This window comes from Pleurodeles waltl, chromosome 11 (genome assembly GCF_031143425.1).
Source record: "Pleurodeles waltl isolate 20211129_DDA chromosome 11, aPleWal1.hap1.20221129, whole genome shotgun sequence".
In the NCBI taxonomy this organism is placed as follows: Eukaryota; Metazoa; Chordata; class Amphibia; order Caudata; family Salamandridae; genus Pleurodeles; species Pleurodeles waltl.
In genome coordinates this window covers 597,907,455-597,930,130 of record NC_090450.1, presented here as the reverse complement: position 1 = coordinate 597,930,130, position 22,676 = coordinate 597,907,455, and positions in this window count along the sequence as shown.

Below are 22,676 nucleotides of genomic sequence, written 5' to 3'. Positions count from 1 at the left end.
TACAAGTATTACAAAATGACATTCACAAACTTACATGCAAAGTTTACGCTTCTGCCTCTCCTAACATTTTCTGTGCAGTGATTTCTGTTACAACTGCGCTGTTCGCGTACTTATACATTTCAGTAGCAAATGTGGGAGGGAAAGAAGGTAGTGGCTGGAAAATAGGGAATATTGACTATGAAATGAGAGGGTTTCAGGCAAGGACTAAGGAGGGGTTTAGGGAGGACATGCACCACTCCACAAAAAAACAAGATTTGTTTCTATTAAGAAGCTGCACTTCTTACGTTATTACAGACAAAACGAAACCCAAAAACGTAGTAAATTACTACAGCTCAGAAGTGAAATAATTTCCAGCTCCAATCGTGCCCAACCAATGATATAACACCCTCTCATAAAAAATGATGGAAGTATGGACTTAAAATAAAACCCATAGAAAATAAGGATAAAATAAATTATTTAAAAAAGTTAAAAATATAAATACATTCAATTTATTGTTTAAACAAAATCTACAAATATATGTATTTATTATATATTTATAAAATATTGGAAAACCTTTTTGAACTTAAAAATTAATTTCACATTACATTCTAATAAAATATAATTAATTAGTATGCATCACTTTCAATAATTAATAATCCATAATAAAGGAAATACTTTGAGATGGGAATTCATTTTTTTTATTATGTATTATTATTGCTTTTTTAAATTTTTATGTATACAGTGATTTCAGACACAAGGGTGGAGATCCCCATCTAAAAAAGTATTTCCCTTTACTTTATCATACCCTGATCGGCAACCTGACTGCAGAGGTCTCCTTATGCTAACGTGCAGTGAACATTTTCAAAGTTTTTTAAACATGGTAAACAATAGTAAAATATTTTATGTTAAATATTATTGTAAACTTTACACTTGAATTTTGTGAATAGTTCAAAGTGGCAAAGTTACTCAAAAGTATATGATTAAATAACATGTGTAAATAACCCACCAGTGTAGGTTACCTTTGTGAATAACTCCCTTTATGTTTTAGTGCTCTACTGGAATTGTAGGACCCTGTAGAAGAGTGCAGACCCATCCTCCAAATAGATCCAGTAGTGTGTCTGACCTCATTGATGGGTGACCCAGGGCAAACCTATTCCAGTGAATAATAGTAGAGTAGAGCAGTACACTGCTGTACTGTGGCTACAGCAGTGAACAGCCAGAAACAAGCTCATCATAATTGGGGTGAGTATTGCCTTTTTACTGAGTAAATGATGTAGTAGCATTTGTGCTAGTGAATATTATCATGAGATTTTAGCCACAGAAAAGTGAGTAGGTAGAAAAAGACATCCCTCTTTCCTGTCACAGAATGACAATCAGAGAAAGCACTTCACATGATGACATGAATGTATGGATCTTCCTCAAAGTGTTGCTCTGTGTCAACATTTGAAAAGAGCAAAATGGCATTGATTTCAGAGGAAAGTGCTTGTGTGCAAAGTGTCACCACAGCCCCTAGTAGATAAACACTCAATCCCCAGATCAGTCCCATCAGAAGGACATGCATATGTGTCATTATTACCTGGGCACATGCTCTTCCAAGGCTGCAAAATGTATTGTAGGAAGGTAGCTTCTTTCTAGCATTGTTACCCCCACTTTTGGCCTGTTTGTGAGTATATGTCAGGGTGTTTTTACTGTCTCACTGGGATCCTGCTAGCCAGGACCCCAGTGCTCATAGTGGAAACCATATTTGTCAGTGTGTTTTGCCTGTCTCACTGGGACCCTGCTAGCCAGGACCCCAGTGCTCATAGTTTGTTGCCTGTATGTGTATGCCTGTGTAGTGCCTAACTGTGTCACTGAGGCTCTGCTAACCAGAACCTCAGTGCTTAAGCTCTCTCTGCCTTAAAAATTGTCACTATAGGCTAGTGACCATTTTTACCAATTCTAATTGGCATACTGGAACATTCTTATAATTCTCTAGTATTTGGTACCTAGGTACCCAGGGTATTGGGGTTCCAGGAGATCCCTATGGGCTGCATCATTTCTTTTGCCACCCATAGGGAGCTCAGACAAATCTTACACAGGACTGCCACTGCAGCCTGAGTGAAATAATGCACACGTTATTTCACAGCCATTTCACACTGCACTTAAGTAAATTATAAGTCACCAAATGTCTAACCCTCACTTAGTGAAGGTTAGGTGCAAAGTTACTAAGTGTGAGGGCACCCTTGCACTAGCAAAGGTTCCCCCACATAGTTCAGGGCAATTTCCCTGGACTTTGTGAGTGCGGGGACACCATTACACACGTGCACTACATATACGTCAATACCTATATGTAGCTTCACAATGGTAACTCCGGATTAGGCCATGTAACATGTCTAAGATCATGGAATTGTCCCCCCATGCCAAATCTGGTACTGGGGTGCCAATTCCATGCATCCCCGGGGCTCCACTATGGACCCCGGGTACTGCCAAATCACCTCTGTGGGGTTTTCTCTGCATCTACCGCTGCTGGCACCCCACAGACAGGGTTCTACCCTCCTGGGTCGGGGCTGCCCAGTCCCAGGAAGGTAGAACAAAGAATGTCCTCGAAGAGAGGGTGTTACACCCTCTCCCTTTGGAAATAGGTGTTAAGGGCTGGGGAGGAGTAGCCTCCCCCAGCCTCTGGAAATAGTTTGAGGGGCACAGATGGTGCCCTCCTTGCATAAGCCAGTCTACACCGGTTCAGGGAACCCCCAGTTCCTGCTCTGGTGTGAAATGGGACAAAGGAAAGGGGAGTGACCCCTCCCCTGTCCATCACCACCCTAGGGGTGGTGCCCAGAGCTTCTCCAGTGTGTCTCAGACCTCTGCCATTTTGAATCTAGAGGTGTGAGGGCACACTGGAGGCCTCTGAGTGACCAGTGCCAGCTGGTTACATCAGAGATCCCTCCTGATAGGTGCTTACCTGACTATGTGGCCAATCCTCCTCTGAGGGCTATTTAGGGTCCCGCCAGTGGGCTTTTCCTCAGATAACGACTTGCAAGAATTCACCAGAGTTCCTCTGCACCTCTCTCTTCAACTTCTGCCAAGGATCAACCGCTGACTGCTCCAGGATGCCTGCAAAACTGCAACAAAGTAGCAAGAAGACTACCAGCGACATTGTAGCGGGACCCTCTTGAGATGACCGCCATGCTCAGTCTTCTTGAACCCATTTTCAAGGACTTCTCTGGGTGCTGCCTTCTTGTGCATGGGCTCTCTGTGTTACAGAGGGCCCCCCTCTGTCTCCTCTCCCAAGTGGCGACATCCTGGTCCTTCCTGGGCCCGGGCAGCACCCTTTTTCTTCAACCACGACCTTTGCAGCTAACAAGGCTTGTTTGCAGTCTTTCTCCAAAGAAACAACTCTGCATCCTCCAGCACTCCGTGGGACATCTCTTGCGTGAAGGAAAAGTTCCTAACCCCTTTCGTTGTTGCAGAATCTTCAGCTTCTTCCATCCAGAGGCAGCCCTTCATACGGGGTTTAGTGGGCTCCTGCCCCCCCCGGACACCTTCACGACTCTTGGACTTGGTCCCCTTCCTTTGCAGGTCCTCAGGTCCAGGAATCCGCCTTCAGTGCTTTGCAGTCTTTTGTGGTCTTTACAGAATCCTCTATCACAAGTTCAATGTGTTTCTGGGGAAGTGGTAGCACTTTACTCCTACTTTTCAGGGTCTTGGGGTGGGGTATCTTGGACACCTTTAGTGTTTTCTTACACTCCTGGCGGCCCTCTACACACTACTCTAGCCTAGGGGTCCATTCGTTGTTCGCATTCCACTTTCTTAGTATATGTTTTGTGTTGCCCCTAGGCCTATTGCATCCTATTGTATTCTACAGTGTTTGCATTAATTTCTGACTGTTTTACTTACCTGATTTTGGTTTGTCTGTATATTTTGTGTACTTTACTTACCTCCTAAGGAAGTATCTCTTCTGAGATATTTTTGGCACATTGTCACTAAAATAAAGTACCTTTATTTTTAGTAACCCTGAGTATTGTGTTTCTTATGATATAGTACCTATATGATATAAGTGGTATAGTAGGAGCTTTGCATGTCTCCTAGTTCAGCCTAAGCTGCTCTGCTATAGCTACCTCTAACAGCCTAAGCTGCTAGAACACTACTAATCTACTAATAAGGGATAACTGGACCTGGCAGAAGGTGTAAGTATCATCCGGTACCCACTATAAGCAAGGCCAGCCTCCTACATTGGCAGCAGAAAAGGGAGAAGTACTTGTAACTGCTTTACCACTTTGTCATTGGTGCAAACAATATATTCCAAATACTTACAAATATGCACAGTTAACCTAAACAGTCTAACTTTCTTTCTAAAAACTTTCTACAAAGTTTCTAAAAGGTTTTGAAAAGTTTGAAAAAGTTTTTCTCTTTTCTTTAAAAGTTTCTAAACTTTTTTCTCTCTATCTTATAATCTTTCTTGTAACTATCTCTGTAGTAGAGGCCACTCCCAATAATGTCCCGACAACTTATGGCAATTTAAACTTTAAAAGTTTGGGGGGTCTCTGCATAGAAAGAAATTTAAGTATTTGTAAGAACCCTACCAAAGATCTTCTCCTTAGCCTTCTCCTAGAAAGTGACCAGAACCAGTCTGGCCCATCCCAGGATCAGCAGGTAGAGTAGGAGGGTACCCAGGTAACCCAAGTAGAATCAGGGGAGGTTCATGAGGACTCTGGGGAGGGTTCCTCCAAAGACCTGTGAGCTAACAGGCCATCTAGTGAAGCTGGTAGTGGGAGGGGGTCACACATCGGTAGGGCACCTTTCACTCCAAAAGGCCAGGTAACTAGAGTTCAGGCAGTTAGAAACAGGTCCACTTCTACCAATTCCCACATCACTTCGGTGGCAGAGAATTCCCAAGCCTCCCACCCTGAGGATAACACCCTAGACAGGGAACTCAGAAAGCTGAGGTTGGAAGAGGCCAGACTGAAGCTGAGACAGCAGCAGTTAGCCTTAGACAGGGAGTCTCTAGATGTAGAGAGGGAAAGACAGAAGTTGGGGTTAGTTCCCCATGGTGGCAGCAGCAGTGTTCTTGATAATCATCCTGTAAGAGAAACAAATTCAAGAAACCTGCACAAAATTGCCCCCCTTACAAGGAAGGGGATGACATAAACAAGTGGTTTGCTGCACTTGAGAGCGCCTGTATGGTACAGTTGGTCCCTCAAAAGCAGTGGGCTACTATCTTGTGGCTATCAATCACTGGCAAGGGTAGGGATAGGCTCTGTACTGTCAGAGAGAGTGATGCCAACAACTACAAAGTTTTTAAAGATGCACTCTTAGATGGATTTGGCTTAACCATTGAACAATACAGGGTAACGTTCAGAGATACCAGAAAAGTGTCCTCTCAAGACTGGACAGACTTTGTAAACTGTTCAGTGAAGGCCTTGGAGGGATGGTTACATGGCAGTAAGGTGACTGACTATGAAAGCCTATATAATCTTATTTTGAGAGAGAATATTTTGAATAATTGTGTGTCTGACTTGTTACATCAGTACTTGGTAGACTCAGATCTGACCTCTCCCCAAGAATTGGGAAAAAAGGCAGACAAATGGGTCAGAACAAGAGTGGACAGAAAAGCTCATACAGGTGGTGACAAGGATGGCAAGAAGAAGGATGGTAAGACTTCTGACAAGGGTGGGGACAAAGATAAAAAGCATTCTGAGTCTTCATCAGGCCACAAAAATCCTCTGGGGGAGGTGGGTCCAAATCCTCTTCTAACAATTAAAAGAAGCCATGGTGTTATTTATGTAAAAGTAAAGGCCATTGGGCAAGTGATTCCACTTGTCCAAAGAAAAACACCTAGGCTCCCACTACCACAACCCCAACTGCGTCCTCGAGTGCCCCTAGTAATAGCAGTGGTGGTGGGAAGAATACTACAAATAGCCAATCAAAGGGTGTAGCTGGGCTCACCATTGGTAATGCAGTTGGGGTTGGTCTTGTTACAGAGACCTGAGAGGCTATTTTAGTCTCTGATGGTGGTACTGACTTTGCCACCTTGGTTTCTTGTCCCCTTAATATGGGTAAGTACGAGCAACTACCCCTAATAAATGGTGTTGAGGTTGAGGCCTACAGGGATACAGGAGCCAGTGTTACTATGGTGATTGAGAAACTGGTTCAACCTGATCAACACTTACCTGGTCAGCAGTACCAAGTGACTGATGCTCACAACAACACTCTTAGCTACCCCATGGCTGTTGTGAATCTCAAATGGGGGGGGGGGTGGTTTACTGGTCCAAAGAACATTGTGGTAGCCACTGATTTACCTGTAGACTGCTGAAGTGGAGTTGGAGGCTCATGCAGCAATGCTGGGCATTCCAGAGCATATCTTTGCTCTCACAAGGGCTCAGGCCCAGAAGCAAAGAGGACAGGGAAGCTTGGATCCTGGAAAAATGGACCAAGTGCTCCCAAAAGCTAGGGGTATCCATGACGCATATCCCGTCCACCATGTTACAATACACTTGCAATGAAGTGGGTGGGATATCCATCAAGTTTGTGATATAGTGCCCATGCATCAAACTTTAAATCGGGGCTTCTTTGTGAAAATTAATTGCAGATCATCATTGTTATTCTGCAGTCGACCCAAGACAAAATCATCCCAAATTTAGAGGTACCTGCAGGAGAAAATCAGCCCATGCTGCAATTCTGTTTTTAAAGTAACTTATATGGATTAAATTAGTGTTTTACTTTTTTGTACAGCAGTTACCGGGGTATAGAACACAATATCCAGATTTTCTCAAAATTTCATAACGTTGTACCAGCTTGAGCTACTCTTTAATTTAAGACTAACATATTTCTATGTATTTCTTAAATATTTAAATTTCTTGATTCATTCACTCATCAGTCTATGCATTGAAAAAAATCACTCCTACTTAACTCGATATAAAAGACAAATTCCCCATTATCAGTTTTGAGATTGGCAAGGAGCACATTCACTAATACCACTTCAAAATGATGAACCTATATATCTTCTTCAAGACTGAACACTGATCAGTTTTTTCTCTTCACTGTTTAATAACATGAATGTTGATTAACTTTCAAGCATCTTACCATCCAATCTTCATAGTCTATCTATATTCATTCATTCAAAATTACACTAAGGCGGCCATTCTGACGCCGCCCGCCATGCGGTCACAGCCATTTGGCCGCTCCGCGGTCAAAAGACCGCGGAGGCCATTCTGGCTTTCCTGCTGGGCCGGCGGGCGCCCGCCAAAGGAGCGCCCGCCTGCCCAGCGGGAAAGGCCCTGCAACATAGAAGCCGGCTCCGAATTGAGCCGGTGGTGTTGCAGGGGTGCGACGGGTGCAGTTGCACCTGTCGCGATTTTCACTGTCTGCTATGCAGACAGTGAAAATCATGCTGGGGTCCTGTTAGGGGGCACCTGCACTGCCCATGCCAGTGGCATGGGCAGTGCAGGGTCCCCCAGGGGCCCCACGACACCCGTTCCCGCCATCCTGTTCCTGGCGGTAAAAACCGCCAGAAACAGGGTGGCGGGAAGGGGGTCGGAATCTCCATGGCGGCGCTGCTTGCAGCGCCACCATGGAGATTCAGCCCAGACAGGGGAAATCCGGCAGGAAACCGCCGGATCCCCTTTTCTGACCGCGGCTTTACCGCCGCGGTCAGAATGGTCAGGGAAGCACCGCCAGCCTGTTGGCGGTGCTTCTGTGGTCATCCACCCTGGCGGTCGATGACCGCCAGGGTTGGAATGACCCCCTAAGTCCTTTGTGATGGTGCTTGGGCCCAGCAGTCAAAAGTTAAGCCTTTTTATGCTCCCTGACATATGTTGTGTAAAATTGATTCGTTTTCTTACTTAGGGGTTGAATATGATGCTGCACAGTCATGTTTTCCTCTAGTTGCCTTCAAGCAACGCTTGTTTGCAAGGACTACAGCATAGGTTTTTGATTTTGCTACGAGACTGGGAAACAAACCATTGCAGGTACTCCTTAACATTTGTTGAGCCAAGTCTACGGCAGTGACATATGGGGATATAGGGCCATTTCTGCTTTTCAGAACACCGAGGACAAATACCTTAGGCACCATTTCAGTGTTCCACAGTGCACACCCACATTCATTGGACACCTAGAATTAGGAGTTAACTATCTGACTCACTAGCTCTTCATCCACTATTAAGATGGATTTGAGTTTTGTTATGACCTGAGACTAAACTTAACTGAGATATTCTAAGGGATTCTTTGTCCTTTGATTATGTCCTAAATAATTCCTTGGTAAAGATATGTTCAAAATAATTTTCCTTGCTGGGCCATTCTGCACTATTCGACTATCCAGAGTCATTAAGGAAGGTGGATTTAGAAAGGACCCAGAAAATATTTGTCTCCATACACCAAGCTACTAGAGAAGGGTGGAACTTTCTAAACCTTCTATCTGCGCCTATAGACTATTAAAAACAGTTGAGTTAATGGAAACTTATCTTACTCAGGTCAGCTCCCCTAACAGTAATTTTTTTGCTGACGAGGTATAAGTTGAACCAACTTCACTGGCTTTTAGGTTTCCGAAGGGCCCAAATGTGGGAGTCATTCAAGACCTTGTGGCTGTGAATGATGCCTCCAGAAGAAATGCTCCATTTTGCTACATTTTAGGGATTTTAAGTCAAACAGTGAAAACCTTTTTTTACAACTTCTCAATACCCTGATTTCAGTCAAGTGAGTTTGGCTTGAATGTTTTCACAATTATTGGAAGAGGATCTTATATGCTATTCTATTGCTAGTTTTCTTAGAGTAGTGAATGCAGTTAAAACTGTATTGTTGGGAGATGTTTGTATATGTTGTTCTGTTTGCAGGCCCTTATCACTGGAAGTTAAAATTGGATGGTTATTTTTCAATTGATAAACTGTATTGTTGTTTTTATGATGTTTTGTATGATCTTTTATGTATTTTTGATACAATTCTGAAATAAAGAGATAGTGAATGAATAGGTTGTCTATATTCTCTTATTAACCCTTTCTGTGCCGCGGACGTAGTGGTTACGTCCCGTGGCACAGTGCTGCTGTGCCGAGGACGTAACCACTACGTCCTCGGCACATAGCCCAGAGGGAGCGCTCTTGCTTTATTTGCTGTGGCTCCTTGCGGTTTTGGCGGTGGTTGACCTGCAGTTTGCACAGTTGCATGTTTTAGGTAAGTAAAAACAATTTACTCCAAAGGAGTATTGTTGCAATGCATGAATGACGTGTTTGTAGGGGGTGTACTAAATGCAGGATTGTGTGTGAAATTGTACTTAGGTTTGTGCACAATGATATTTGTTTTGTCTTATTTCTAATTTGCCATTCTTTCTTTATTTTTAGTGGGATATCATTGGTGATTGCTGTGTAGTTGCTGGTGAATCAAGCCTTTTCAGGCAAGTGAGCGGTATAGTTTGTGAGTTTATAACTCTTACTAACAAAGCTACACTTTGTTACTTGTCTTACACAGTGCTGGTTGTTGGTGGTGAATTTGTCCAGTTAATTTTAGCAGGAGAGATTATGGCTAGCTGCAGGATGACCGCTCAGCAGGTGGTTGGTATGCTTTTTGAGTCACAGTCTGATCATGACTATGAGATGGACTCTGCATCTGAGGCAGAGGAGGAAGTCAGAGATTCTGGCAGTGATGTTTCTGTTGGAGGGGAATCTTCTGATGATGAAGCCACACTCAGTGCAGATGAAGGGCCTGTTTTAGAGGAGGACATTGATGTGCCAATAGTGCAGCAACCTGGGGCTGAAAGGTTTCCCGTTATAAGACCTGATGTCTGGGTTGCCCCAAACATGGAGCAGCCAGAGTTGCCTGCCTTTACTGGTCTCCCGGGGTGTAACGCCAATACAGAGAACTTTATGCCTATCAATTTCTTTGAGTTATTCGTGGATGATATGTTTTTGGAAGAAATTGTTGAGCAGACTAATTTGTATGCGGAGCAGCATTTGAGGGACAACGCTGCTAGACTTAGGCCACACTCTAGAGCTGCCCAGTGGATTCCCACAAATTTGGAGGAGTTAAAAAAGTTTTTGGGTTTGACTTTTTTGATGGGGTTGATAAGGAAGCCGTCACTGGCTTCGTATTGGTCTCCTAGTCCCTTGATGGCAACAGCTATATTTCCAGCGACCATGAGTCTTAATCGGTATTTACTTCTTCTTAGGATGCTGCATTTTGTTGACAATGCATTAGCCTTGCCACAAGATCACCCAGATTCTGACCGTCTTTTTAAGATTAGGCCTGTCCTTGATCATTTTGTAGATCGCTTTTCGGAGGTCTATGTTCCAGGCAAAGAGTTAAGTGTGGACGAGGCCTTGGTCCTCTTCAAGGGTCGTTTGGTTTTTAGGCAGTACATTCCTAGCAAAAGGGCACGATATGAAATTAAATTGTATATGCTGTCTGAAAGTAGGACAGGATATGTGTATAGTTTCCGTGTGTACACTGGTAGGGATTCCAATATTGACCCCCCTGGTTGTCCTCCCACTTTTGGAGTTACTGAGAAAATTGTGTGGGATCTTGGTAGACGACTGTTCAACAAAGGTCACCATTTGTATGTAGATAACTTCTACACTGGTGTGCAATTGTTCAAGGAATTGTTTAGAGTGGACACAGTTGCTTGTGGCACAATCCGTTCTAACCGGAAAGGCTATCCAAGGGAGCTTGTCTGTAAAAAACTTGAGAGAGGACAGTGCTGTGCCTTGCGGAACGAGGAGCTGCTAGCTTTGAAATTTTCAGACAAGAGGGATGTCTACATGCTAAGTACCATCCATGATGAGAGTACTTCCCCTGTGACTGTTTGGGGCCAGGTTGCTGAAGTGCGCAAACCTGTGTGCATTTTAGATTATAATAAGCACATGGGAGGTGTAGATAGAGTTGACCAGAGGTTGGAACCTTATACTGCTATTCGTAAGTCTTACGTTTGGTATAAGAAGTTAGCACTTCACCTCTTCCACTTAGCAACCTTCAATGCTTTTATTGTGTTTAGGGATAGGTCTCCAGAGTCAAAGACGACATTTGTGAAATTTCAGGAGTCAGTGATAGAGAGCCTTATTGTGGTGGAACAGGCCAGAGTTCTTAGAGAAGAAGTGGTGGAGGACGTGGCTAGATTGAAAGATCGCCACTTTGCTGAGCACATTCCTCCCACACCCAAAAAAGACTTTCCAGCTAAGAAATGTAGAGTGTGTTTTCGAAGAGGTATCCGGAGGGAGACTCAAATGTACTGCCCAGATTGTCCTTCAAAGCCTGGGCTGTGTGTCGGTGCTTGTTTTAAGAATTACCACACCCAGAAGAATTTCTGGGAACAACCATGAGTGTAAACTCATGTCTGTTTTGTATTTTCATGTGTTTAGTTTCATGGTTAGCATTTCTGTCATGTTCTTATTTAGATCTTTTGTGTTTGTAGTTTTGTAATTCTTTCTACTTAGTTAGGGGTTCCTCTGTTTAAAAAAAAAAAAAAAAATTATGCCATTTTGTGTGGAGTGGGGCTTGGCTGAGAGTGTACATATTGACTTGCTGTTGGCTACTGCAACACACTGCCAGCCAAACACCAGTCCACACACTCCCATCAGCTGGTGTGATTGTTGAATCAGGCATGTGGGCGTATGTAAGTGATGGGCCCTTGAGTGGCGCTGTCTGTCGATGTGAGTGTTGTAATGTGCTGGGCCCGTGGCTGGCGGTGTGAATGGCCTTGTGTGTGTCATGTATGAAAGTTGTGTGAATGGACTGTAAAGCGGTTGGTGCCTTGTCGCGGCTTTACAGCTCACGAGCTGTGAGTCATTGGTTCAGTTTTTTGCCTTTCAGTTACTAACAGTGCATTTCATTTTTGTGAAAGCTCTTGTTAGTAAAATTTGATCCACTGAACCATCACCCACCCTCGTGCCAAATCCAACCAGTATGTGTGGTAAAAATGACAAAACCTGCTCCGCTGTAATCAGGCGTCGCAGCACACCTGTGACACGCTAGGTGCCTCAGGTGGGACCCCGATGATGAAGCATGCCACCAACTTGGTTGGTGGGTGAGGGGTCTTTTTCACATAACCTAAGTGTGTTTCTTTTCAAAATTTTTGTGTTTGGCACATCACGGACGTATGTGGGCACATCAAAACGATATATTACAAAACTACCTGTGTTTGGGGGGGAGAGGGCACCTATGTTTTTGGTCCTGTGTGCGGCCTTCATCTAGGGAAACCTACCAAACCCAGACATTTTTTAAAACTAGACACCCCAAGGAGTCCAGGGAGGTGTGGCTTGCGTGGATCCCCCAACATTTTCTTACCCAGACTCCTCTGTAAACCTCAAAATGTGCTTAAAAAAGCATATTTTCTTTACTTTTCTTCGTAGGATCACCACTCCAGCACAAAATTCCTACTCCCCAGTGTTCCCCTCAGTCTCCCAAGTAAAATGACACCTCACTTATGTGGGTCCCCAAAGCAGAGTCAGTCTAAAGATGTATAAAAGAATATGTCCTTATAAACTTGCACTGCTATCCCCTCTATCTCTACAAGTTTTGGGCCTTATTCTGTTGCAGGCACCTGGCCCACCCACACAAGTGAGGTATCATTTTTATCGGGAGACTTGGGGGAACGCTGGGTGGAAGGAAATTTGTGGCTCCACTCCGATTCCAGAACTTTCTGTCACCGAAATGTGTGGAAAATGCGTTTTTTTAGACAGAATTTGAGGTTTGCAAAGGATTCTGGGTAACAGAACCTGGTCAGAGCCCCGCATGTCACCCCATCTTGGATTCCCCTAGGTCTCTAGTTTTCAAAAATGCACAGGTTTGGTAGGTTTCCGTAGGTGCCGGCTGAGCTAGAGGCCAAAATCTACAGGTAGGCACTATTTTCAATGAAAAAATGTGATGTGTCCACGTTGCGTTTTGGGGTGCCTCCTGTCGCGGCCGCTAGGCCTACCCACACAAGTGAGGTATCATTTTTATCGGGAGATGTGGGGGAACACTGGGTGGAAGGAAATTTGTGGCTCCTCTCAGATTCCAGAACTTTCTGCCCCAGAAATGTGAGGAACATGTGTTTTTTTAGCCAAATTTTAAGGTTTGCAAAGGATTCTGGGTAACAGAACCTGGTCCGAGCCACACAAGTCACCCCATCGTGGATTCCCCTAGGTCTCTAGTTTTCAGAAATGCACGGGTTTGGTAGGTTTCCCTAGGTGGCGGCTGAGCTACAAGCCAAAATCTACAGGTAGGCACTTTGCAAAAAACACCTCTGTTTTCCTTCACAAATTTGGATGTGTCCATGTTGCGCTTTGGGGCGTTTCCTGTCGCGGGCGCTAGGCCTACCCACACAAGTGAGGTATCATTTTTATCGGGAGACGTGGGGGAACGCTGGGTGGAAGGAAATTTGTGGCTCCTCTCAGATTCCAGAACTTTCTGCCACAGAAATGTTAGGAACATGTGTTTTTTTAGCAAAATTTGAAGGTTTGCAAAGGATTCTGGGTAACAGAATCTGGTCCGAGCCACACAAGTCACCCCATCTTGGATTCCCCTAGGTCTCTAGTTTTCAGAAATGCACAGGTTTGGTAGGTTTCCCTAGGTGGCGGCTGAGCTACAGGCCAAAATCTACAGGTAGGCACTTTGCAAAAAACACCTCTGTTTTCCTTCAAAAATTTGGCTGTGTCCACGTTGCGCTTTGGGGCATTTCCTGTCACGGGCGCTAGGCCTACGCACACAAGTGAGGTATCATTTTTATCGGGAGATATGGGGCAACGCTGGGTGGAAGGAAATTCGTGGCTCCTCTCAGATTCCAGAACTTTCTGCCACAGAAATGTGAGGAACATGTGTTTTTTTAGCCAAATTTTGAGGTTTGCAAAGGATTCTGGGTAACAGAACCTGGTCCGAGCCACACAAGTCACCCCATCCTGGATTCCCCTAGGTCTCTAGTTTTCAGAAATGCACAGGTTTGGTAGGTTTCCCTAGGTGGCGGGTGAGCTACAAGCCAAAATCTACAGGTAGGCACTTTGCAAAAAACACCTCTGTTTTCCGTCACAAATTTGGATGTGTCCACGTTGCGCTTTGGGGCGTTTCCTGTCGCGGGCGCTAGGCCTACCCACACAAGTGAGGTATCATTTTTATCGGGAGACGTGGGGGAGCGCTGGGTGGAAGGAAATTTGTGGCTCCTCTCAGATTCCAGAACTTTCTGCCACAGATTTGTTAGGAACATGTGTTTTTTTAGCCAAATTTTGAGGTTTGCAAAGGATTCTGGGTAACAGAACCTGGTCCGAGCCACACAAGTCACCCCATCTTGGATTTCCCTAGGTCTCTAGTTTTCAGAAATGCACAGGTTTGGTAGGTTTCCCTAGGTGGCGGCTGAGCTACAGGCCAAAATCTACAGGTAGGCACTTTGCAAAAAACACCTCTGTTTTCCTTCAAAAATTTGGCTGTGTCCACGTTGCGCTTTGGGGCGTTTCCTATCACGGGCGCTAGGCCTACGCACACAAGTGAGGTATCATTTTTATCGGGAGACGTGGGGGAACGCTGGGTGGAAGGAAATTCGTGGCTCCTCTGAGATTCCAGAACTTTCTGCCCCAGAAATGTGAGGAACATGTGTTTTTTTTGCCAAATTTTGAGGTTTGCAAAGGATTCTGGGTAACAGAACCTGGTCCGAGCCACACAAGTCACCCCATCTTGGATTCCCCTAGGTCTCTAGTTTTCAGAAATGCACAGGTTTAGTAGGTTTCCCTAGGTGGCGGCTGAGCTACAGGCCAAAATCTACAGGTAGGCACTTTGCAAAAAACACCTCTGTTTTCCTTCAAAAATTTGGCTGTGTCCACGTTGCGCTTTGGGGCATTTCCTGTCACGGGCGCTAGGCCTACGCACACAAGTGAGGTATCATTTTTATCGGGAGATGTGGGGGAACACTGGGTGGAAGGAAATTTGTGGCTCCTCTCAGATTCCAGAACTTTCTGCCCCAGAAATGTGAGGAACATGTGTTTTTTTAGCCAAATTTTAAGGTTTGCAAAGGATTCTGGGTAACAGAACCTGGTCCGAGCCACACAAGTCACCCCATCGTGGATTCCCCTAGGTCTCTAGTTTTCAGAAATGCACGGGTTTGGTAGGTTTCCCTAGGTGGCGGCTGAGCTACAAGCCAAAATCTACAGGTAGGCACTTTGCAAAAAACACCTCTGTTTTCCTTCACAAATTTGGATGTGTCCATGTTGCGCTTTGGGGCGTTTCCTGTCGCGGGCGCTAGGCCTACCCACACAAGTGAGGTATCATTTTTATCGGGAGACGTGGGGGAACGCTGGGTGGAAGGAAATTTGTGGCTCCTCTCAGATTCCAGAACTTTCTGCCCCAGAAATGTGAGGAACATGTGTTTTTTTAGCCAAATTTTAAGGTTTGCAAAGGATTCTGGGTAACAGAACCTGGTCCGAGCCACACAAGTCACCCCATCGTGGATTCCCCTAGGTCTCTAGTTTTCAGAAATGCACGGGTTTGGTAGGTTTCCCTAGGTGGCGGCTGAGCTACAAGCCAAAATCTACAGGTAGGCACTTTGCAAAAAACACCTCTGTTTTCCTTCACAAATTTGGATGTGTCCATGTTGCGCTTTGGGGCGTTTCCTGTCGCGGGCGCTAGGCCTACCCACACAAGTGAGGTATCATTTTTATCGGGAGACGTGGGGGAACGCTGGGTGGAAGGAAATTCGTGGCTCCTCTGAGATTCCAGAACTTTCTGCCACAGAAATGTGAGGAACATGTGTTTTTTTTGCCAAATTTTGAGGTTTGCAAAGGATTCTGGGTAACAGAACCTGGTCCGAGCCACACAAGTCACCCCATCTTGGATTCCCCTAGGTCTCTAGTTTTCAGAAATGCACAGGTTTAGTAGGTTTCCCTAGGTGGCGGCTGAGCTACAGGCCAAAATCTACAGGTAGGCACTTTGCAAAAAACACCTCTGTTTTCCTTCAAAAATTTGGCTGTGTCCACGTTGCGCTTTGGGGCATTTCCTGTCACGGGCGCTAGGCCTACGCACACAAGTGAGGTATCATTTTTATCGGGAGACGTGGGGGAACGCTGGGTGGAAGGAAATTCGTGGCTCCTCTCAGATTCCAGAACTTTCTGCCACAGAAATGTGCGGAACATGTGTTTTTTTAGCCAAATTTTGAGGTTTGCAAAGGATTCTGGGTAACAGAACCTGGTCCGAGCCACACATGTCACCCCATCGTGGATTCCCCTAGGTCTCTAGTTTTCAGAAATGCACAGGTTTGGTAGGTTTCCCTAGGTGGCGGCTGAGCTACAAGCCAAAATCTACAGGTAGGCACTTTGCAAAAAACACCTCTGTTTTCCTTCACAAATTTGGATGTGTCCACGTTGCGCTTTGGGGCGTTTCCTGTCGCGGGCGCTAGGCCTACCCACACAAGTGAGGTATCATTTTTATCAGGAGACGTGGGGGAACGCTGGGTGGAAGGAAATTTGTGGCTCCTCTCAGATTCCAGAACTTTCTGCCACAGAAATGTGAGGAACATGTGTTTTTTTAGCCAAATTTTGAGGTTTGCAAAGGATTCTGGGTAACAGAACCTGGTCCGAGCCACACAAGTCACCCCATCTTGGATTCCCCTAGGTCTCTAGTTTTCAGAAATGCACAGGTTTGGTAGGTTTCCCTAGGTGGCGGATGAGCTAGAGGCCAAAATCTACAGGTAGGCACTTTGCTAAAAACAGCTCTGTTTTCTGTGATGTGTCCACGTTGTGTTTTGGGGCATATCCTGTTGCGGGCCCTAGGCCTACCCACACAAGTGAGGTATCATTTTTATCGGGAGACTTGGGGGAACATAGAATAGCAAAACAAGTGTTATTGCCCCTTGTCTTTCTCTACATTTTTTCCTTCCAAATGGAAGACAGTGTGTAAAAAAGACATCTCTTTGAGAAATGCCCTGTAATTCACATGCTAGTATGGGCACCCCAGAATTCAGAGATGTGCAAATAACCACTGCTTCTCAACACCTTATCTTGTGCCCTTTTTGGAAATACAAAGGTTTTCTTGATAGCTATTTTTTACTCTTTATATTTCAGCAAATGAATTGCTGTATACCCGGCATAGATTGAAAACCCACTGCAGGGTGCAGGTCATTTATTGGCTCTGGGTACCTAGAGTTCTTGATGAACCTATAAGCCCTATATATCCCCGCAACCAGAAGAGTCCAGCAGATGTAACGGTATATTGCTTTCGAAAATCTGACATTGCTGGAAAAAGTTACAGAGTAAAACGTAGAGAAAAATTGATGTTTTTTTCACCTCAATTTCAATATTTTTCTTTTTCAGTTGTTATTTTCTGTAGGAAACCCTTGTAGGATCTACACAAATTACCCCTTGCTGAATTCGGATTTTTGTCTACTTTTAAAAAATGTTGCGGTTTCTGGGATGCAGTGTTGGTTTCATGCCCATTTCTGTCACTGACTGGAAGGAGGCTGAAAGCACAAAAAATCGTAAAAATGGGGTATGCCCCCGTAAAATGCCAAAATTGTCTTGAAAAATTGGGTTTTCTGATTCAAGTCTGCCTGTTCCTGAAAGCTGGGAAGCTGGTGATTTTATCACCACAAAACCTTTGTTGATGCCCTTTTCAGGGAAAAAACCACAAGCCTTCTTCTGCAGCCCATTTTTCCAAATCTTTTGAAAAAAACGAAATTTTCACTGTTTTTTGGCTAATTTCTTGGCCTCCTTCTGGGGAACCCACAAAGTCTGGGTACCTCTAGAATCCCTAGGATGTTGGAAAAAAAGGACGCAAATTTGGCGTGGGTAGCTTATGTGAACAAAAAGTTATGAGGGCCTAAGCGCGAACTGCTCCAAATAGCCAAAAAAAGGCTCGGCACAGGAGGGGGAAAAGGCCTGGCAGCGAAGGGGTTAAGGTGGTGTCACATCTGGCAAAAATAACAATTTAACAGTTGCCCCCCCCCCCCCCCCCCAGTCACTGTGTAATTATGGTTTGGACCAGGTTTCCATAGAAAGTTGAATTATTCATTTTGTAATTACTCTGGCACTGATCAACAAATCTTCAGAAAACTTTCAGAAAAAAAGGATTATTCACTTCAGCTCCTTGCTGGAATGGTTCAGGAAGATACGTCTAGCGGGTGCCGAAAATAAAGGGTGGCCCAAAACAGTATGCCTCCATGGAAATTTCCATCAGAACTTTAGACACAGCGAAAGCATTAACATCTGAAAGGAATTAAACCAAATTTGGCAGAAATCTAGATCTTTACCAAAAAAGTGTGCAACCAATTTAGAACTCAAAGACTCAGTCCTCCTAGGATTTAGGGTAAGGATACGCCAGGGTCAAAATAAAAAAAGAAATCTGTAGTGCAGCACCACAATCATATATATATTGTTTTTAAAGTGTGGGCACCTGCCCTTTTGAATTAAATGGGTGGGCTTCTGCCCCAGTGTGGGCCAGGGCCTGAGAAGTAACTGTATCATTGTTTTCAGGGGAGGGGCAGATTCCCCTGAGCCTGAGCCACTGTTTGTTTTTGGTGAGGGGGAATGTGGCACCCTTCACTGAGCCGTTTATTAGCCAGGGGAACTATCTCCTGGTGCCTGGTGTCTTTTTTATTTGGGGAAAGCAGCATGGTGCCCCCTCCCTGAGCCATATATATGCACCAGGGAACACATTCGGCGGTGGCTGAGGTCAGGCAGTGTGTTAGGGATCCCATCATTCTGGATGCTGTGTTGTTCTCTGGCTGTGAGAGCATGGGCAGGGAACACAAATCTAACTACCCCTATAGCCCCTTAAACAGCGGTGGCTCCTCCATTAGGGTGGGAGAGCGTCATCCCCCCACCAGCAGCAACTGCTGCAAAACCTTTACAAGAAAAGAATAACAAACTGTGTTTATTATAATTTTCTTGTAAAGGGGCGGGGCATTGGGGGTGACAAGAACTGAGGAGAGTGCACAGAGCACTCCCCTCAGCGTGCATGGATGTTTGGTCAGCCATCTTGGGCCAGCCAAACACCCATGTGCAATAGGCTCTCCCCAGCCCAGTGCTGTGTTGATGGGCTGGAGAAAGCCTGCACAGGCTCCCAGTCTGCCTGGAAGTGCCCTGGTTGGGCGCTCCCAGCAAATCCTAATGCTGCTTTGAGCAGCATCAGGATTGCCTCAGGGTGGGCTGGGACTCTGTGCCTGCAGCCTGGAGTGACGACGAGGAAAATAGGAGAGGTGCAGCGGCAACCAAGGAGGTACTTTTTTAAAAAAAATTAAATGTTGCCCCCCTCCCACTCCACTTCCTCCCCCACCCACGTGCCGCACCCACCATGCCTCTTCATAGGTCAGCAAGCTGCAACTGCCATTAAACAAAATAATTAACAACAATGCCACAGGAGCACTTGAGTGTGCTTCTTGTGCTGCCATGACAAGATAAGGTATAAGTGTCCTGGGAGACTGAGCATTAAAAAACAAGGTGCAGCATTCTGGACATGGGCTCCCCACACTGCCACAGAAAAATGTAAAAACCATAAGTCTTCATTATGGGAGTCCCATGTGGGACCGGGGCACCCCACAAAAAAAAATATATATAAAAAGAACATTAGTCTATGCCTCACCACTTCAATAAAGTGCCATGTAGCAGCTCTATAATTATTCACTGCTCACTTCTGGGAGCACCCTGTAATACTCTGCATGAGCTATGATTAAAAACAAATCAGTGACAGGTTTGAAACATTATCAATGTTGCACTTTGAGATGTTATCAGTGATTTCATCAATGATGTAATTGAACATGTCATGACTGGTATGATATTTGAGGACATAAGCAGTGCATGACTGGTGTGAAGGTTGTAGATTGCTCGTTGAACTATAACTGTCTAATTTCAGGGTTTTTGAACTTGTAATTGTTAGTTTTAACTCATTTGAACACCTAACTTTAATATTACTTTAATGTTTATTTTTTTCAACAGGGTCCGCTCTGGGTTCTGTGGATGTCCCATGGAACCTAACAACACAAAATGTTTTTTTGTTGTTTTTGGTCCCTAATGGAGAGTCCCTCTGGGACACCCTCCTCCCAACAAGGGATAGAAGGTCAGGGTATCTCTAATGTGCTCCCTTCAACATGTTTTTGAACATATTTTCAGGACTCAGGAACTAAGTCTCCGAGTGCTGTAGTGGCCGGTGCTAATGCCCATTTCTTTCTGTGGCAGCCACCAACCTAACTGTTCGGTCTCAGTGGACTTGCCACAGATCCGGCCAATCAGAATATTTGTTTTGTCTTTTTTTCTTGTGGTAGTCCCACAGGAGTCCAGCTGCAACAGGTATCTATAAATTTGTAGCCTTAATTTTTCTATAACAGCTGAACTTAGTTACAAGAAAGTACAAAAAGCATGCTCTCTGAGTAAAGATCTAGCTTTTTGCCAAATTTGGTTTAATTCTGTACCGCCCTTTTTCCCTTTATCATTCCCCAATTTATTCAAGGGAACATTTTCGGGGTAAAACTTTTTTGGGACCCTCTCTTCTCCTTGGCCTCTTCTTGACTGATCAACCCAATACTTTCCATGAAGCAGCTGAAGTGGATGAACTTTTTTTTTAAGTTTTGGAGAGATTTGTCAAGCAGCTCTAAAGTTAATATCAAATCTTACAATGCTCTTCCTATTGATACTTTGGCTCATGTGTAACTACACACAATTAACTACACAGTGGCAACTGACAGACTGTGACAGAAGTAGAGAAGACTGTGATCTTCCATTTGCCTGAGGGTAGGCCAGAGAGCACAGATGTGGATCTGAGTACAGAACCAGCCCAGTTTTAGAGTTATGGGTAACAAACCGTGACAGAACACTGGAGTAAAGTATGGATCGTCATTAGCCCACACTTAGGGCTGAGGTGGGGCTGCCTTGGAAGGAATAGGGGCTCTGAAAAACATCTTGTTCACATGGGAGTCTAAATGAGGACAAGTCCTACACTCACCAATCAACTTGGACAGCACATAGTGATCCCTGTTAACAGACGAGTGTAGGACACTTAGGGGGTCATTCCGACCTTGGCGGGCGGCAGCAGGCGGAAACCGCCATGCGGCCGCCAATGCGGCCGCACTCCCACGGCCCCCATTCCGACATTCCCGCTGGGCCGGCGGGAATGAGGCCGCAACACAGAAGCCGGCTCCGAATGGAGCCTGCGGTGTTGCGGACGTGCGACGGGTGCAGTTGCACCCGTCGCGCTTTTCACTGTCTGCTAGGCAGACAGTGAAAAGCTGGCCGGGGCCCTGTTAGGGGGCCCCTGCACTGCCCCTGCCACTGGCATGGGCAGTGCAGGGGCCCCCAGGGGCCCCAGGACACCCCTTACCGCCATCCTCTTCCTGGCTGTGAAAACCGCCAGAAACAGGCTGGCGGTAAGGGGGTCATAATCCCCAGGGCAGCGCTGCAAGCAGCGCTGCCCTGGCGGATTATCGCCGCCGGGGCAGAAATGGCGGAAAACCGCCGGCCCCGGCGGTCCAACCGCAGCTTTACCGCCGCGGTCAGAATACAAAAAAAAGCACCGCCAGCCTGTTGGCGGTGCTTTGGTCTTTTTTGCCCTGGCGGTCTCGGACCCCCTTTAGCTAGATTCTTCAAACATCCCTACTGCCATTCCTTTATCTTATAAATTGTCTGAAGACTTCATGTCCCAGAAGGCACTAAGCTCACCAGACCTAGCTTATAAACTCTGTGACAAGTAAATATACTAAAGACAGCAGAGCTTTAGGATTTTGAATCTCATTGGCAGACTTCAAATGTTCGATGTTTAACCTCACAGTGCTAATCTGACAAGACGGAGCAATGCTACAGATGCCAGGGCAAGAACGGGAAGGAAGGAGCAAGGGGAAGCAGATTAAGGCCCGTATTTATACTTTTTTAGCGCCGCATTTGCTTGATTTTGTGACTCAAAAGCGGCAATACAATTGTATTTGGTAAGTTTGCACCGTTTTTGCATAAAAAAGTGGTGCAAATGCGGCTCTAAAAAAGTATAAATATGGGCCTAAGTGTTTTTAAACATCTTAAGGAATACACTTTCCAGCCCTCCCTCTGCCCTTGTCTCGGAATCTACAATTATGGTTGCTGAGAATGGACAACACTACAGGTACCCCATACGGACCTGTTGACACATGGTCATAGCTGTTCAGTCCAGGGCTTTCGTAAGGCACAGGCGCACCAATCCCTCATTAGCATGAGCTGTATGTCTAACAGTTGGGAATATGTTAAACAGACCATTGAAGTACACACTTGCATCTGGGTTTACCCTGGCCGGCTTCCTTCACAGGGCAGGCATAACTGCAATCACCAACAGGGCTGAGTCATCACTTGCTGGTGCAAGAGCAGCATGTGACACGCCAGTCAATGGTGTAGAAGTGTCAGTGGACTATTTTTGGATGGGCTAATACAACCACAGCCTCTCTCTGAAGGACTTCTTTAAGTTTGTTTTCTAGTGATCTCATAAGGTCTTGTAAATTATAAAGACATTTTGTCCTCTCAAGAGCATTCAAAACACTTCTTACAATGGTCATGTTTGACTAAAATGGCACAAATCCCTCTGATATTTGGAATGACCTCTAGAACCTCCAGAGTGTGGTTCTGATGATGGTATGAACAAGGTTTCCATCTGTTAACCAGACCTGTTGTAATGTTTAAACTTGATTTCCATTGACACTGTATTGTGTTAAATAAATGTCCACATAAAGCTAGAACTAATATTGAGTCAGTGTGCAGCCAGCAGGCTATAGACAGGTCATTTGGCATTATGTGGCAGCAGAGGGCCAAGTTATGCAACATTTATTGCCTAAAATA